The sequence below is a fragment of the Bubalus kerabau genome, chromosome 4 (genome assembly GCF_029407905.1).
Source record: "Bubalus kerabau isolate K-KA32 ecotype Philippines breed swamp buffalo chromosome 4, PCC_UOA_SB_1v2, whole genome shotgun sequence".
In the NCBI taxonomy this organism is placed as follows: Eukaryota; Metazoa; Chordata; class Mammalia; order Artiodactyla; family Bovidae; genus Bubalus; species Bubalus kerabau.
In genome coordinates this window covers 167,895,216-167,913,313 of record NC_073627.1, presented here as the reverse complement: position 1 = coordinate 167,913,313, position 18,098 = coordinate 167,895,216, and the positions used below count along the sequence as shown (strand labels likewise).

The 18,098-nt window shown below is 41.2% G+C and overlaps 1 long non-coding RNA gene across 12 annotated transcripts in view; it reads left to right on the top strand.

Annotated features, from left to right (window-relative positions):
* LOC129650613 (uncharacterized) overlaps window positions 1-18,098 on the top strand; it is a 333,314-nt gene that overhangs the window by 271,364 nt on the left and 43,852 nt on the right. For 5 of the 12 annotated variants that reach the window (XR_008713890.1, XR_008713891.1, XR_008713889.1 and 2 more), the window contains exons 2-4: window positions 5,026-5,193; window positions 11,689-11,769; window positions 13,451-13,484. The exons of 1 other annotated variant lie outside the window; for it this stretch is intronic. This is a non-coding gene — a long non-coding RNA (uncharacterized LOC129650613). Of the gene's footprint in view, window positions 1-5,025; window positions 5,194-7,775; window positions 7,881-11,688; window positions 11,770-13,450; window positions 13,485-18,098 lie in introns of all 12 variants that reach the window. 6 more of the 12 variants (XR_008713879.1, XR_008713883.1, XR_008713881.1 and 3 more) reach the window with 6 other exon arrangements.

Sequence of the window (18,098 nt, the reverse complement as noted above, 5' to 3'; positions counted from 1 at the left end):
AATGAATATTTTAAAATGATTAGAATTGAGGGGAAATAGATACAAAGGGAACTAAGGTCTTCTTGCATTGCGGTCACTCATGGACTCAATCAATAATGCCCTCTTTCTCCCTGCTAAAATCATTTGTCCAGTATGTACCTGATAAGATTTGTTCTAGGCCAGATCCTGAGCTACAGAGAGAGGAAGGACATATGCCTTGGCCTCCAGGAGCTGATATTTTGGTAGGGGAAGTGTTCACAGAGCAGGGCATTTGCAGTTCATGGAAGCAGGAAAGCAGTATAGAAACTGCAGGTGCACTAGAGCGGGTGTAAGGATTTCAGGGTGGAGTGAAAGCTGCTGCCAGGGCAGTAATGTCTTTAGGGACTGATCCAAGGCTTTGAGGTGCAAGAATGTTATCATATCAGTGTCCCTAGACATTAGCAAGTTAACTTTTGGACTCAGTGTATTCTTACTTCTTACAGTAGTGGTGTAGAAACTAAATATCAGTGCCTGAATTTTTAAGATAGAAAGATACCTTCCAGATATTGTATCAAAGAAGTGACAGTAAGAATTTGTCACTAATAATAACTACCAGTGTATTGAGGGCTAAGTGCAAACCTTGTGCACCATCTGTGCATTAGATCATCTCTTCCCACAAACGTCTTATAGTGTTGGTGCTTATCTCTTTGTTATAATTTCAGAGACAAGGGAACTGAGCCTCAAAGAGATTATGTTAGTTGCCTAACTAAGAAAATGGTTGTGTTGGGTTTTGAATACTGTAGAGTTTGCTACCATAGGCCATGCTTCTCTTCATTAAGTTGTATTGCAAGCCTAGCAAGGAGAGGAAACTAATCCTTGAAGTACCTTGGTGAACATGAAAGAAAAGCAGATGGAACTGGATGTCTTGGAGCCACAGTGATCCCTGTGCCATGATAAAACCTCCTCTCCAGTAACCAGAGGGCTGTTACCACCTAGGGGCAGTGTTGGCTATGCAGGCAGGGCTATACAAGTTCTGACAAGTTGTTTAAGGTTACTTTTCTAGACTAGCACATGTCCTCCAGATATGAGCACTTGTTCAGAGATCAGAGTGTCAGAATATTAACTTCTAACTCTGACAAATGGAGCTATAATAATTATAGTTTATTGACAGAATCAAGAGTATAGAATACTGTCTGAGTTGCTGTTGAGTTACAAAAGCATACAGACCCTCTTCCTTCTCTTCATTAACTTCTCTTCCGTGAGGATTTCTTACCATGGATTAGTTTACATCTTTCTCCATCATTACCTGGTTGTATTCAGCTTCCCCTGCTTTGAGTTGGAAGGTAAATCAAATTGGCTTGGGAGAGGGTGGCCTCTTTAGCTGTGGAGACTTCCTTAGTTCACTTTTGCAAGGACTGCAGGCTCTGAATGAGAACACCTCTACATGTACCCCAGTGCACAGAGCCGAGGCAGAGTCCTGGGCAGCATGAGAAGGAACTCAGAGGGGTTCCACAGCCTGAGCTGCACTGGGATGGGCCATGTGGCTGCACTTGGAAAGCTGAGCAAGATTTTTTCAGGAAGAGAAGATGGGAAAGACATTCCTCAGGAGGAGGGTGTGGCCTGTGTAAAGCTTGGAAGTCTAAACAATGACCTGAGTGTTCAGGGCAATAGTTAGCAGATTCATGTGGCTGGAAGCCAGGATGCTTGCGGAGACTAGAAGCTTCTGGAGGCCAGAGGCTCTTCTCTCTGCATATTCAGCAAGGGCTGACCAGAGTGGATACTGAACCAAAGTTTCTTGCATGAACGCATTGGTGATTGAACAAATGAAGGAAAAAAGAAATCATGGGAAGACCTATGACCTTCCCTAAACCCCTTACTTTAATTAGTACCCTGTTTGATCTTAGTGGGAGTGGGGCCACACTTGTCTTTGCTCTATATCTGTGGACTTCAGACTTATCTTTAAGAGAAGAGGACCTCTTCCTTCTCTTTCTCTCCTTTCGGTAGTTAATTCTGTTTAAAATTTTAGCATAATCCACTTGTCTTTTTTTCTGCTAGTTTCTTTGTTTCTCTATCTAGTATCTGGTTTTACTGGAGAAAGAGCTAGATTTGTAGTCAGAAGCCTTGGATGCTAACCTCAAGTTTACCCTTCCTGACTGGGTAAACATTTGTAACTCACTTGATCATTTGATGCCTCAATCATTTCTAAAATGTGAATAATAACACTTACCTCATAGGAATGTTATTAGGCTCAAATGTACCATGTGAGTGTTTCTCATTGTATGGTCTGCAGATTTTTGATAGAAAATGAAGGAAGCGTCCATCTTTTGACTCTTTGAGTATGGAAAGTTAAGGTTGGACAAAATACATAAAATTCTCAAACTTTTCATGTGTTAAAATATCTTTTGATCACCAAAAGGGGAAGATGGTGGGTGGAAAGTATAAAATGCAGTTTTGGGGAGCAGGCACTGTTTATTGCCTACTTGATATCCCTTCCGTTGTCTTCTATCAGAACCCTGGCTTGTTGTAGTATCAGATATGCCCAGCTCCACTGCACCTGGTCTTTGGCAGTTCAGAACTTGGTACTGTAACTCCATCCTCTCTGCTGGCACAGACTACAGGTCGGAGGTGATGTTTGAGTGGGGTCTTGTGAGGTGGGTAGGAGCTTCCTCGAAGCACAGAAGCAGAGGTAGGGAACTCTGTGCAGAAGGCCCAAACCACTCACCATGTCATGGTTCGTGTGTGAGAAGGGCCCCGGTTCACTCAGACCTTTGTCCTGGGTCTGAGTAATGGAGCTTTGTGAAAGTCAGGGGTAGAGGGAAATGACATAAATCATTAGCTTCTTTTTCTCCAGTCCCAGCATTATTTGCTCACAGGATTGTGCCCTCTGTTATAATTGCGTGCTGTATTTGGGGAAACAGGGTTTTCCCCAGGCCAACTTGAGACACACCCTAATCCTCCCTGCTCAAATGCGCAGGGAGCAGTGGGGAGGAGCAGCTCTCCAACAATAGTGGAAGCGTTCTGCCTCTCAGACACTCATAGGTGCTGCCCCTGGGAGGTAGGGGTGAGTAATCTCCCCGGGGAATAGGGCACCGTGAGCTCAAGCCTCAGGTTAGCAGCAGCAGCTACCCTGTCCACGGCCTTTGTTCCCGTGCCTAAAGGCGGAAAGCCTTGTCGAAGACTACCAGTGCGGCAAGCAGCTGGGGATGACAGGTGCTCCTCAGAGACAGGTGCAAAGGCAAGGCTATGCCAGACAGACCCCAAAGGCTACTGGCACGAGGGTGGAAAAGGAAAGGCAGACTTGGGCACTCTGGAGCAAACTAAAGGAGGTTCACTCCGCTTCTGCAGGTGCACCCTTAGACTTCAGTCATCAGATCTATTTAAGAGGGAATTTGCTCCCCTCCACCCAGTCTGGATCAGGTGTCCTCCTCTGGGATAATGCATACCTCAGTCCGTGTTGTTACAAACACCTGCCCTGTTCTGCTAATCCCTTCACAAGACTCTGGGGCTGGGGCCCCTGTCACACTGAGGGCTCATGCCTCAGTTTCCCCAGTACATCATAAAAGAAGTGCCCAGTGAATGAAGGAATACATTTATTTTAAACATCTCAGCAGCATTCAGGCCCAATTTTCTAAGTTTAGCATCATCATCACCACTCTGCACATTCCTTTATTACTCAAAATGACAATTTTAAGTTTTAATCTATGACTAGCTGTCATATTGAAAAAAACCACTGAAAAATTCATTGCAGCACTATTTACAATAGTGGAAGCAACCTAATTGTCCATTGACAGAGGAATGCATAAAGAAGATGTGGTACATATACACAGTGGAATATTACTCAGCCATAAAAAATGAAATACTGCTTTTTGCAGCAGCATGGATGGACCTAGAGATTATCATACTAATAGAAGTAAGTCAGACAAAAACAAATATATCACTTATATGTGGAATCTAAAAAAAAAAACGATACAAATGAAATTATTTACAAAACAGAAATGGACTCACAGACTTTGAAAACAAACATATGATTATCAAAGGAGAAAGGTGGAGGGAAGGGATAAATTTGGACTTTAGGATTAACATATACATTCTACTATATATAAAATAGATTATCAACAAGGATCTACCATATAGCACAGGGAACTCTACTCAGTATTCTGTGATAACCTATATGGAAAAGGAATCTGAAAAATAATGAATATAGCATGGATAGCAGTCACTTTGCTGTGCACCTGAAACTAACACAACATTGTAAATCAACAGTACTGCAATATAAAATACAAATTAAAACAAAGGCTAGTTCCTTCTTTACTTATGATAAACCAGAGGCCACCCTATTGTTTATGTCTGTCATGCCCCAAATTGGAGAAGGTATACAGTTGACAAAGGCATTTTACACACAGGGTTCCAAAGTGGTTCTCATAGTACCCTTAGGTCAAGAAGAAGCTGCCATTCTGTGCAGAGGCAAGGAACCTGAGGCTTACGGAGACTGGTGACCTGCCCTGGTCAACACTGTGGGTGTGTGGACAGCTGAAACTTGGTTCCCCCTTCTCCTAAGGCTCCACTCAGTAGACCTTCTGCTCCATTTGCTGCCTCACCCAAGTCAAGTGGTTATTGTATAATTACTCCTTTAATAATAAAGGTGACTAATTCCCAGGTTTCTCTGTCTTGATGGTTTGAATTCTTTAATAGGCAAATAAGCTGCTTTACAGAAATGCACAAGAAAGAAAATTAATGCTGCTCTTTAAACTAAAAATCAAGTGGTTATTATAATAATGTTGGCGATACGGTCAGGATTTCTGCCACTTCCTCAGCAGCATTTGATGGCTCGCTGTTTGTACGTTTTTGGATGTTCTTCCTAAGCCCTCCTGTGTTAGGTAATACTGCTTACAGCTTTCGAATCTCAGTGAGAGGATATGGTATGAAAATAAAGATCAAAGTATTTTCTTCTCAAAATTTAGAAGATTGGGAGGAGGGAAAGATCAAATACTTGAGTAAACATGGCAGAGAAGAACAGTTCTAACACATTATAATTCTGGAATTTTTTTTCTTTTTAACATTTGTCAGATTCCTCATTTCATGCTCATGCTTGTTACTCAACATTATTGCCTCTGAATGTCGTGATCACATGCTGAAACCAACCTGACCACCCAGCACGAAATTTTTACCTAGGATTCAAGAGATGAGATGAAGCCTCTTTCAGAGCTCCCTGCCAGTGTCTGCAGTGGCTTCAGGGTAAGAGATCTGGAAGAAGAAGTTAAACTTTTTCCACTTTTATTCAGCTTAAAGGATTAGCCCCTGTCTTTATCCCAAGGCACCCTAATGAGAAACTTTAGAGATTGCCTCTGATGCTATTTCCTGTGTGCTGTTTTCTGGGTGAAACCAGGGATAAGCCCTTTCTATGACCCATAGAAGCTGTGTAGAGTTCTCCCATTCCTCAGGACTCAGAACTGTCAGCTGCTGAGTGAGAGCTGTAAGGAATATGCAAGGTGAAGTCATTTCTACTCTCAAGCCTGGACTTCCCCTCGAGGAGAGGAGAAAGAAGTCCCCTTGGGCCATTAGCTGGCAGCCCTCTTCCCTCAGGTGGCCTCCTGTGGGAAGGCCCACATGGTGAGCCCCACCGTGAAGCTGAAGCTGGCTTCCCCTCTCCAGACCTCTCTGGCAGTCCAAGGGATGCATCAGCTGCTGAGCACAGTGTGCTATGGGAACCCTCCCAACAGTTTTGATCCCAAACCCTGTGTGCTTTTGGATTGGCTTGCAGTGAAAGTAGAAGAATAATGTCAGGGAGACCCAAAGAATTCAGGGAAATGGGAATCCTTTATCACATGGAACCAAGGGCAAGGAACCTCAGGGCTTGGAGAAGCCTTGATAGTTGTCCAGTCCAGCCTCCCATGGCCCACCACATGGCATCCGGCAGGCACACCTCTACAGATAGGGAGTGTTCTGCTTCACCTCTCCTTTCCAACTCATCCCATCCCATCCCACCCAGAAGCATCCTGACTCTATGAACGTGGAATGTGGATCACAACATTAATTGTGGATAGAACTGAATTTGGGTTACATATAAGATATATAAGAAAAATATCTACCCTCTTCCATAAGTCTGACACCCCATTATTCCCAACTCCTTTGATACCTTTTTAATTGACTTGATAGAAAATTCAGTGATCAGTCTCCAGGGGCTTTTTGAGTATGCTCTCGGTTCCTACTGGGAACCTCTCCCCAGGTAAGAATCACAGACAGAGTTGTAAATTTCTTTACTTTAGACCCCAAAAGTCCTTCCATTCACAATTCCTGTCTGCTTTGCCCTGGAATCTACTCTGTCTTCCTGAAAAGTACCTACTATGTGCATGCAGGGCTGGGACTGGAGGTAGTGGTTAAAGGAGTAGCATTTGCGCCATCCCTTTCTCCATACAGAGCAATTTCTCAGCGCCTGGACACTATTGCCCTTCCTGACTGCAACCACACAGTGGGTTCACTGGGCTATTGGCTCTGCTCCTTGACAACCTGCCTCTGAGAGGGAGATGGTTCTTTCTGACCCTCTTCTTTGTCTCAGATGTTCTTGCAGGGAGCAGGAGAGAGTATGTGGGGTGGTGGGGGAGGTGATAGCAAGGCTCCATGTCTGATCCTCTCAAGCATTCAGTATAGTGCTCAACACACGGTACATGCTCGGTAAATTTTTACTGAATGAATAAATGAATGAGTAATAAGTGATTGATGTTGACTCAGAGGAAGCTGTATTCCCTCTCCAATCTCTCTCGGTACTCTCTCATCTTCTGATGGGGACCGGGTATGAAAGAAGAGCTCTTCTTCCTCAGCAGGGAAGAGGAGATGAGCGTTTTTGAACACCTGCTATGTGTTGGGAACTTTACATATCAGTCAGTCAGTCAGTCAGTTCAGTCGCTCAGTCGTGTCCGACTCTTTGAGACCCCATGAATTGCAGCACGCCAGGCCTCCCTGTCCATCACCAACTCCTGGAGTTTACCCAAACTTGTGTTCATTGAGTTGGTGATGCCATCCAACCATCTCATTCTCTATCGACTCCTTCTTTTCCTGCCTTCAATCTTTCACAGCATCAGGGTCTTTTACAATGAGTCAGCTCTTCACATCAGGTGGCCAAAGTAGTGGAGTTTCAGCTTTAACATCAGTCCTTCCAAAGAACACCCAGGACTGATCTCCTTTAGGATGGACTGGTTGGATCTCCTTGCAGTCCAAGGGACTCTCAAGAGTCTTCTCCAACACCACAGTTCAAAAGAATCTATTCTTCGGTGGTCAGCTTTCTTTATAGTCCAACTCTCACATCCATACATGACTACTGGAAAAACCATAGCCTTGACTAGATGGACCTTTGTTGACAAAGTAATATCTTTGTTTATTAATATGCTGTCTAGGTTGGTCATAACTTTCCTTCTAAGGAGTAAGTGTCTTTTAATTTCATGGCTGCAATCACCATCTCCAGTGATTTGGGAGCTCCCAAAAAACAAAGTCAGCCACTGTTTCCACTGTTTTCCCATCTATTTGCCATGAAGTGATGGGACCGGATGCCATGATCTTAGTTTTCTGAATGTTGAGCTTTAAGCCAACTTTTTCATGCTCCTCTTTCACTTTCATCAAGAGGCTTTTTAGTTCTTCTTCACTTTCTGCCATAAAGGTGGTGTCATCTGTATATCTGAGGTTATTGATATTTTTCCTGGCAATCTTGATTCCAGCTTGTGCTTCCTCCAGCCCAGCATTTCGTTTGATGGACTCTGCATATAAGTTAAATAAGCAGGGTGACAATATACAGCCTTGACATACTCATTTTCATATTCCCTCAGAAAGTCCTCATAGCAACTCTTTGAAGCACGGTTGCTGTCTTCATTTTACAGAGGAGGAAACTGAGATTCTGATTGGCTCATCACTTGTTTAAGGACATAAAACAGGTAAACAGCGTGATAAGATTTAGAATACCTCAGTCTGTCTGGCTTCAAAGACTTTCTTGTCTTTACACTGCACCAAGTTGGCCTCTTGACAGGGTTGTGGTGAGAACTGGTTGGGCCTCTGCACCAGGCCCACAGCCTTATATCCCAGGTTTTCTCAGGACACGCACCTGAGTAGGCCTTTGGTGTCTGACCCTGAGCACCCACTTGGTACTTGGTCATCTTCTTGGGCCATCTAAAACATATGGAGGCCTGAGAGCTGCTGCTTACATGGTCTGGGCAACGGATCATATTCTAGTCTACCAGGCATTCAGCTTGATTTCCCGACTGGCTGGTGACCATGTGAATGTAAATAGGAATAGTCCCTGGAGAGGCCTATCCTCTGTGCTTATAGGAGGCAGGCAGAGCATCTTCCGAATATTCCCAAGAACATTTGTCTTTCATGACTGAGTGACCTGGACGCACTCCTTGCCTTTCTCATTTTCTCACTCCAGAGTGACTTGAAGGTCAAAGAGTTCTAGAAACACATTGGCCCAGTTTATCTGTGTGGGCTCAGGCCTCTTTGTGCCGAGATTCTTGGGCCTGTGAGTTGCATCATTGAATCCTAAGAGTAGGGCCTGCAGGACCAGGCAGACTCGAGTTCGGATGCACCAGCATGGTACTAGGACCAGTGCTTACTAGCTGCCTCAATGTCCTTCTCTGAAAAATAGGGGTAAACATGCCTATTGGAGTATTGGAGTACATTAGATGCTAAATAGATACAATTATTACTGTTGTTGAATTGGAGCTGGAAAGTCCTTTAGACGTCAGCCTGTGATTTACCTAAAATGTTTTCCAACTCACCCTTATATAGTATCTAAGATAGCTATTCTTGGTATTACTATTATTCCTGTACATTATGGAAACACAACATCTTAAAAGAGGTTCAGAAAGTTACCATCTTACTTTTAGTGCAGAAGAATGGAGTGGTAAAGACTGACAATTCTATTGCCCTTGAGCAAGTTGTCATCTCTGTGCCTGAATTTCCTCACTTATAAAAATGGGATGATTCTCCTTATGGGGTTAGTTATAAGGATTAATTGAGTTAACACCATAAAGCGTTTGGAATAGGCAAAGAGTGAGTGCTCAGTTGAGCCTTGCTTGGGAGGACGCATGGCCAGTAAGCAAGGGATTGGGATTCAGAACCAATTCTGATTCCATACAACACCTACTTTCTGCTGCCCTGGACCATCCCTCACTTAAATGCTTCTTTCACAGTGAAAGACTTTGGCATGGTCCAGCCACAGCATGCCTCCTATTATTCACTTCCTCAACCCCTGACTCCACCTCTGCCCCTCTCCCAACCCTCCTATTTTGTTTTTAATAGATGAGAAAATCCAGAAAGGTTAAGTAACTAAATCTTAATCTCATTTGTGGCAACTCAGGATTACCATCTGAGGCTCCTGACTTCCAGACTTACTTTTTTAGTGAACCTAACCTAATATCTAGAAATTAAGAAAGGAATGAGATACACCCACACACAGAGTGAAATAGCATATCTTGAATTTCATTCCTCCCTCCAACGAACACTCATAACTCTTGTGATCGGTAATTCATTCCAACAGTTCTGAGTTCTCCACGTGTGATTCAACATAGATTAATAGTGGCAAGTAAACAGGGTTTGGAGTCTCCATGGGAAAAGCACTTCTTTAGAAGTTCTGCATGACTGAGCTGCCGCGCATGCTTCTTCTGGACAGTGCCTGGAATTCCAGATAACATTTGTTCAGTTCCACATCCTCTTTTCTACCTCCCCAAGGATAGGACCAGTGAAGGCTGGGGTGGTGAGATTCACATGTCAGATAGAGGGAAGACGGTCCCAGTGGCTCCCTGGAGGGTGTGCTGAGGAGGGCTGGCTCATATGCTGGAATTCCCAAATAAAAACAAACAAAAAAATCTATCATCACATTGGTGTAGAGTTCTTACTTTTCAAGAGTTGTATTTCCTGGCGCCTGTTTCCTCCTGCTGCAGCACAAAATGTTTCTGTAAGTGCGAGCTCCTAGTGCCAAGAGAAGATATACGGATCAGCTTGGGAAATAACTTTGGCATTCAAGGTGGCCCTGTAGCATTTAACCTTAGCCTCCCTTTGCAGTTTACCTTGCATGACATTCGTTCATGCAGCCCGTACTCCAGCCAAGGTGAACGGCTCATAATGTCCATGCCCTAGTGGCCTCCTTGCCTTGGTTCAGACAGGCCTCTTTCCCTGAAATATCTTCCTAGAATGCCCAAGCTCATCCTCTCTACTAGCCTGATCCTACCTAGTCTTCAAGATATAGCTTACATGCTGCCTCTTAACATCCTGTCTGATCTCTGGAACTGATGCTTCTTCTTCCATCCTCTCAAAGATTTGTCTCATTATTCATTCAGCAAGTATTTGCTGAGTTCCTCCCATGAACCAGGTACTATTCTAGGTATTAGGGGTACCTCAGTGAACAAAGATCTCTGACTTTGGAGAATTTATCTTATGGTATTTCCCTTAATTTATTGCTAATGCTGGACATACATAGTCCTCCTGACAAATATTATGCCGCTCAAGATCAAATTGATGTCATGTCTTATACCTTTGTGTATCCTTTCAGTGACCTCTTATTGCTCTTGGTATAAGCACATAAGTACTGAACATTCCTTCCTTAACCTTCTTTGCATCCAGCCTACTTCATATATTTTCCTTCTGGCGTTCTCTATTCCTGCTTCCTTTCAGTCTCCTCTGCTTACTCTGCCACAGTGCCTTTACACATGCATTCCTTCTGAATGGAATTATCTCCTGTCTACTTAGTTACCTTCGGATCTCAGCTGAAGCATTATTTCCCGAGGAGAGCTTCCTTGGCTTCCCTGACTAAATTAAATACCTTGATAGCATAGCAATTATATCACATTTGCCAGTTTACTTGTATCCATGACCGCTTCACTAATTTCTGTCTCCCATTTCAAATGGCAAGTAACTCATAGGCAGAAGTGGTGTCTGTTTTTATTTATCATTAGCATTCCCAGTACTGAGTAGGGAGTCGGTAAGTATTTGTTGAATGTATCAATGAATGAATACCCTTTAAATGTTGTATAGGCAAATTATCCACAGTGTGCTCATACGATAGATAGTACATTGGACTTCTGTCCATAGTGGGCTCACTTGGAAGCACTCTGTTCTTTCTATGCGTTTTTGGTTGTTTGAACATCCGACCTGATTTGTGTTTCAGAAAACATGGTTGCCCTAACTGGAGCAACGTTCTGTGCATAGAGAAGGTGCTCAGTATATTTTTATGATTGCTAATTGAATAAAGAAATGAATTCAAAGTGTGGTAGAATGAGGCAGTAGATGGGAGTGAGAATCACATATCAGTGGGAATTTTGTTGTAGCTAAAGCTGACAGTGATACGTCTACTAAGATATGGATGTGCACATTTCAGAAAGGCTCATCAAAAGAAGGCTCAGGCCTGCTGGAGGTCTGTTTATATTGTGTCAATGAGGGATAAAGTGGATCTCACTGGAATTGTCACTTGAGGCCTACAGAGTTTAACCTAAAGACCTTGCTGTCTATATAGAAGACTAGTTGAAATGGAAGATAAAGTTTTCTTTTAAGTGACAGAAAAGAGTAACATTATGTAGAAATTTTTTGCTTGTTATTTGCTTTCTAAAAAGAAATCAGTAATTATATCTTAAGTCTACTAAATAAAGGAAAACAGTTGTCAGTTTTAAAAGTAAGTTCAAATCTATTAGCTTATTTTTATTATGTTCCAGAGTGATATCATTGTTCCCATTTTTTTTTTTTTCCCCACAGATGAGGAAATTGAGGCTCAGAAATCCATGCCCAAGGACATGTGGCTGTTGTTTCAGCCAGGAATGTCTAGGTTATGCTGTGGTAAGAAGAGTTCCAAAACCTCTGAGTGCAATATAGGTTTGTTTTCTTGCTGATGCTATTTGTTTGTTTTCTGTGCTAGGAGACTCTGCACAGGCCTTATTCCAACATACGATGTTTTCCCCTACCCCTGAGCCTTTCCACAGGTTGTTCCCTTTGCCTGGAATCTTCTTCCTTCTTCTCTATCTGGTAAACTTTTACTTGTTCTTCAAGATGTAGATGAAGCTTCACACTTTCTTCTTTTTTCTTTTCATTTTTTAGTAGCTGACAAGTAGAAGGTTTATATTTATTAGAACATTATGTTACCCCATTGTCTATACATCCAGAAGTATATGTCCCTCCCTTCCCTCTTATTTACAGAGTCAAGCAATCTATGTTAGCAAGATACCAAGATAAAGGTAGCAAAATCTTGGGGAATCTTGGTTCCTAATGCAGGAGTGTATGTAAACAAAAAGATGATCAGAAATCTATCTGCCATCCTTGGTTAAATATCCAAAAAAGATTGCACTATAGCACAATAAACATCCCTAAATTCTTTAGCCCAATTATTATTAGATAACCAGAATGCCTTTGATTTTCTACTGGCTAAATAAGTAGGCAGTTATGCTATTGCTCACACTTATGAGTTATTTTTTAATTTAATTGTTTATTTTATATTGGAGTAGAGTTAATTTACAATGTTGTAGTTTCAGGTGTACAGCAAATTGACTCAGTTATATGTGTGTGTGTGTGTGTGTGTGTGTGTGTGTGTGTGTGTGTGTATACATATATCCATCCTTTTTCAGATGCTTTTTCCATGTAGGTTATTATAGACTATTGAGCAGAGTTCCCTGTGCTACACAATAGGTCCTTGTTGATTATTTATTTTATATATAGAACTGTGTATATGTTAATCCCAGTGTCCTGATTTATCTGCCTGTGCCCTCCCCCCCATTTCCCCTTTGGTAACTATAGTGTGTTTTTTAAGTTTGTGAGTCTGTGTTTTGTAAATAATTTCACTTGTATACAATTTTTTTCTTGAAAACCTTCCCTGAACTGGGTGAAATGGTTCTGAGCCTGACATTCACAGAATTCTCTGGACTTATGCCATCGGATTATCTTGCCATTTTTGGTTTACTTGGCCATCAACTTTGTGCCACAAAGTAGACTTTGTGCCTCTTGGAGGAAAGTACTGTGCCTTGATTATTTCTGCATTCTCAGTGACATTCATGAAGCCTGACTCCAAACAAGTTCTAACTGAATGAAGAATGACTTAAGCATGATTGAGAGAGTTTAGCTTGGGAGAAAGTTGAGAATGATGGGCTGTCCACTATAGTCAATTATACCACAATTCTGGTATGGTGTTTAATTTTGAGAAGGTGGACACTGTGAGGCATGTCAATTTGATTTACTATAAACTGTATTCTAGATTAGTTGATCCATATTAAGCTATTGACTAAAATGTTTAGGACTCACCATTTAATCCTGATGAAAACCTAGCAAGTACAATTGTTTTTCAGACATTCATACAAAGTTTCTTGCTCCTGGCAATAGTAGATCATCAAAGCTAACCACATCTCAAGACCATTCCATCTAAATAAATTTGAATAAAATTTAACCTGTCAGTTTTCTCAAGAGTTAGTTGCATCTTTTTTGTTGCTTTTGGTTAGCTTGATATATTGTTGTTTTTTCTTTTCTCTCATAGCTCTGGACTTTGACAGATCATCATTTATAATTTGGTAAGTCGCTTTGGTAATACACCTGTTGACTGACTAATTACAAAGATTGAAAATATGAACTTTCAGTCAGTGAGGAACAGGAGACTTTTTAAATGAGTTTTCTCATTACATCCCATTAGCATCATCCAGAAGGGAGTAGTTGTCAGAAAAATAATGGACACATGTTCCAGGCTCTCTCTAAAACTTGTGTGGGCATTTCAACTTTACAGGACTATGTGTAATTTTAGTAGGGCACTGCAGACACGATGTAGCTATATATACCTGTGTGGGCACACCCAGAATATGAACATGATCAGAAAAACAGGCCTTCCTTTTTGAGCCCCAGACTGGGGTACTAAGAGCATTTGTGATGCTTCGAGGTCCTCTGGCCCATTCTCAGGTTGCTGAAGTAGGAGAATGAGCCTGGTTTTGGAATGGAAACACTGGAGTCCACATCCCACTTTTTCTTGCTTGGTTTGTCAAAGATTTATCACACAGGAGTCATCTTTGCTTTCCTGCTGGCCGGCAGCCTTTGGCTCAGGGCTTAATAGGCTGAGAATGCCTGTAAGGAGGTCATGGTTTTCAACTGAACTGAATTTTGCTGTTCAGATGTCCCTGCTACATGGTCCTCTGATCCTGGGCAAGTTGCTTAAATTCTCTTAGACATGGTCTCCTTGTTTGTTCAAAGGAGGATAACATTTACCTTACTGAGAGTGGCATTTGTAATATGTCTGGTTGTCTTGGTGTTCACTAATGATCAGTTCCTTTTGCAGTTGTTCTCTAGTGTTTGGGGGTGGAAGAGACTGATTTAATAATTCCTCCTCTCTTCTCCACAACTCTCAACGTACATCATTCATGAAGGGGACAGGAGAGGCCATCTGGGTCAACCCCAGTGCCTAGTATGTGAATCTGGGTGGGGTGAATCTGTGTTTTATCTCTGCCAAAACTGACACTTACGGTTAAGTGTCCTTACACTGAATGTCGGATAACTGAAACGTTGACTGACATTGGGAAACTTAAAAAACATTATTTTTTTCCACTTGTTATTGACCTTGTGGCTCCTGATTCCACTAAAAACCAAAATTAGAGATTTCATGGTACTGCCTTAAAGTCTTTTGAAGGTACTTTTGGTTAGCCAAACTACAGAGTGCAGGGGCTCTCCTGAGGACTTCTTCCCCGTATGAGATTGGAAGGTAGATTTTAATAAGGGATAGTCATGCAAATACCCCTCTGACTCTTTCCAAATGTTCCAGCTTATTATGGCTTTGGTCATCTTCTGGCATTTTCTTCCATCAATATGAATTAAAATCTCAAAGTACAAAGGAAAGAAAAAAAATAATAACTCAAGTTCTAGGATCATCTACAAAGTCTGACTATTTCTTGTTTCAAATAGCAGGGAAAAAATAAGGCTATTTCTTTCTCTGTCCAGCTTCAATATAAACAGATCACTTTCAGATCAGAAAGATTTTTTGAAATTTCTCAGACTTTCCTATATTTCTTGAATATATTTCAGAACATAAAGCATTGTGATGTCACCTGTATGTGGAATCTGAAAAAAATGATACAAATAAACTTTTTACAAAACAAAAATAAGCTCACAGACATAGGAAATAAACTGATGGTTACCAAAAGGGAAAGTGTGTGTGTGGGGGGATAAATTAGGAATTTGGGATTAAAAGATACACACTACTATATATATTCAGATAAACAAGGACCTGCTGTATAGCACAGGGACTATATTCAATATCTTGTAAGAACCTATAATGAAAAAGAATCTGAAAAAGTATATATATATATATATATATATATATATACACACACACACACACAGACATAATTAGTTTGCTATATACCTGAAACATTGTAAATCAACTACAATTTAAAAATTAAAATTATAAAGGATAAAGTAGAATTAATGGAAAAATAAAATTGCTGCGAATCAGAATGAAAACAAAAATAGAACTGCCATATGACCTAGCAATTCCACTCCTGGGTATATATAGAAAAAAAAAAACAAACAACAACAACCAAACAACCAAAAACAGTAATTTGAAAAGATACATGCACTTCAGTGTTAATAGCAGCATTATTTACAGTTGCCAACATATGGAAGCAACCTAAAGTGTTCATCAACAGATGAATGGATAAAAAAAGCTGTGGTGTGATATATATACTTTCCAGAATGCTTCTCAATCATAAAAAAGAATGCTTCTCAATCATAAAAAAGAAAGAACAAAATTTTGCCATTTGCAGCAACATGGATCGATTTGGAGGGCGTTTGCTTGGCTTCCCTGGTGGCTCAGAGGCTAAAGCATCTGCCTCCAATGCAGGAGACCCTGGTTCGATCCCTGGGTGAGGAAGATCCCCTGGAGAAGGAAAGGGCAACCCACTCCAGTACTCTTGCCTGGAAAAACCCATGGACAGAGGAACCTGGTAGGCTACAGTCCACAGGGTCGCCAAGAGTCGGACACGACTGAGCGACTTCACTATGCTATAAGGCTATGGTCTTCCTGGGAGATGGTGAAGGACAGGGAAGCCTGGAGTGCTGCAGTCCGTGGAGTCGCAAAGAGTCGGACATGACTGCGCAACTGAGCAACAACAAAAATGCTAAGTGAAAAAAGCCAGAGAAACACAAATATTGTATGGTAGAGCTTATATGTAGAATCTAAAAAAAAATATACAACAAACTACTGAATATAACAAAAAAGAAGCAGACTTACAGGTATAAAGAACAAGCTAGTGGTTACCAGTGGAGAGGTAGAACAAGAGTGATACAGGGTGCAGGAGTGTACAAAGTGTTGGGTGTGTAAGGTGGTCTACTAGGATGTACAACATTAGGAATATAGCCAGTATTTTGTAATAGCTATAAATGGAGAGGAACCTTTAAAAACTGTGTACAAAAGTTGTCATGCCCTTTCACCTAAAGGAATAAAAAGTCCAAATCAGTTCAGTTCAGTGGCTCAGTCGTGTCCAAATAGAAATGTATATATGAAAACCAGCATAAAGTAAAGTAGTATCTTAACAGTGAACATGTAGCATATCTGATTTAACCACAGAATATTTGCCATCAGCGTACATCAAAGCTGTTACCTGAACAAACCATAAGTAAATTTAGCATTCCTCTAGTCTTTCAAGCATAATGCTGTATTTATTGAGATATTGCTAGTATGCAATTCATATTGCCTTGATTTTGACTGAATTATAAACAGTATTGGGTAAAATCCCTAAGAAAATAGCATACTTTGAGTGAATCCAAACTCTAGGCATGAAATACGAGGGTAAAACTTGAAATCCTGTTTTCTTCTTTTTTTTTTTTCTCTCTCTCCCCTGCTCCCTTTCCCTCCCTTCTTCCTTTCTTTTCCTCTCTCCCTCCCTCCCTCCCTCCCTCCCTCCCTTTCTGTTTTTTAAATTTTTGGTACTTGATTACAGAAAGCTTTGCTACATTTCTAAGAAAAGATTCCTCACCCACTCATTGACGGCACTAGTTTATCAGCTGTAATATTTTCACAGACTTCAGATTGTCATGAAAACTACCCCAGACTTGGTCGTGGGCAAGTGAGGCTCCTGTGTCTTCTGGTGAAACAGTGTCAGTGCGGTTCAGCAGACTTTCTACTGGCTGAGCTATCGACAGCTCAGGGACCCCCGCTTCCAGGCCTCAGATCCACGCCTCCTGTCAGATCAGCAGCAGCGTTAGATTCAAGATAAAGCACACGATAAATGTGATGTGATTGAAACGTCCTGAAACCTTCCTCCCACCACCCCCAGCCTGTGGAAGAATCGTCTTCCACAAAATCCATCCCTAGTGTCAAAAAGACTGGGGACTGCTGCTCTAGTTCTATAGGGATCCCATAGGGACTCGTCGATTTTTGTCTGGTAGAAAGCCAGGTAATTCCTATTTGGTGGAAAAGAAAGCCCCAAAGATCAAGGGTTATGGCCATGTGGGACAATGGCCAGTTTTCTATCTAATGCAGAGATCTATTATATGTTACCTATGTGTACCTAATTTCTCAAATACTTGTTATAGCATTTATTAATATCCTCATGCATTCATTTAATGCTTATTAGAGTCTGAAAATATACTTGAACAGTATGTGTGATGTTTTAAGAGAAAGTATATTTTGTATTTATATTGGTAGAAGCAATAAATCAAATGACATCTAGTGAGCTACAAGGTAGCATTGACTGTTATCAGGGAGCCAAGGTGATCTCTAGAAGTTTCCATACATTGTTTTATACCTGGTATGTGGTCAATGAATGCCTTACTGTTGCTGGCACTGCTGCCAATGGAAAGACAAGTATTGGGAGACCAGCTCAATGGGAAGCCATGAGTGCATGGCTGGTGCAGTCAGTTTTAACCCAACTATTGCTATCTCGGATCAGAGGATGAGGTAGTAAGAAAGTACCATGCAAGCATTGATAAGCAAGTCTAAATAAATTTCCTGTATATTAAAATATATTTTAACACACATTTTTGAGGAAGGAAAGGACAGCAAATAAAGTTTTGATTACAAAATCACAAGCTTATGAAAAGTATAAGATACTTTTGAGAATTCTTTGAAAGAAACTGATATTGGAGTATGCTCGAGGACATAATAACCATTAAAAATTTGACAACTTAAATACACTTTATCTTCA